Source organism: Rhincodon typus, unplaced genomic scaffold, assembly GCF_021869965.1.
Source record: "Rhincodon typus isolate 14 unplaced genomic scaffold, sRhiTyp1.1 hic_rhity00000091, whole genome shotgun sequence".
Taxonomy (NCBI): domain Eukaryota; kingdom Metazoa; phylum Chordata; class Chondrichthyes; order Orectolobiformes; family Rhincodontidae; genus Rhincodon; species Rhincodon typus.
Window position 1 is genome coordinate 106,087 of NW_025965729.1, and position 863 is coordinate 106,949.

An 863-nucleotide genomic window follows, 5' to 3' on the forward strand; every position below is an offset into this window, starting at 1 on the left:
TTCCGATATGTTCTTGATGTAGGGCAGTGTGGCCAGTATGTTAGGTCGTACTGTGTCCTCCTGCTGTTGTCTGTTTTGTAGATGGATAAGTAAGGACAACAAACTATTGTGATCAACCCTGGGAGTGTAATTGAGGCAGTATTTTACGAATTTTGGACATATTTTCTCTCTTTTACAAGGAATTATATCCTTTCCACAGAGACGGTGCAAAGGAGCTTCACCAGACTAATCTCTGGGATCATGGTACCATGAGGAATCAGTGAAGATTAATCTGTAGCACTGTGAGAAAATAAGAAGTGATTGCATTGAAACCTGAGGGTTGTGGACTATCATTATGTTCTAAACAGACACTGATAAAGTGATAAATTCCATGGTTTACTTTTTTGTTATCTCAGGATGCATGATTCTGGATAGTTTAATTGCCTCTGAGGATGTTTCTGCCATCCCACCCCAACTCCCCAAGTCAATTGAGAGAGAGAGAGAGAGAAAGGTCAAGGCTTTGAATAAAGTCTCACCACATTAATGTGCAGTTGGTGTGTGATCCTGCACTGAATGCCACATTATCTGCAATCCCGGCAACAGCCACAATACCTTCGTTCTAAATCAGTTAACGATTCCCACTAGCGTCTGACCTCCATGGAGAACACGAGTTTGTCTTCTCGGAGATGTAAGACGCCTCCTTGAGACTTGGCACAAAACATTTGGCCTCCCTCCTCACTGCCAGTAAACCACATTAAAGTTAAACATGTTCCACAGGCAACGGAAACACGAGTAACATCATGGAGCAGTCTATCGATGCAGTCTCTGCTTCATTTATGCATCAATGACATCCTCGTGTTCCTTTATGAGTGTCTCGAGGACCT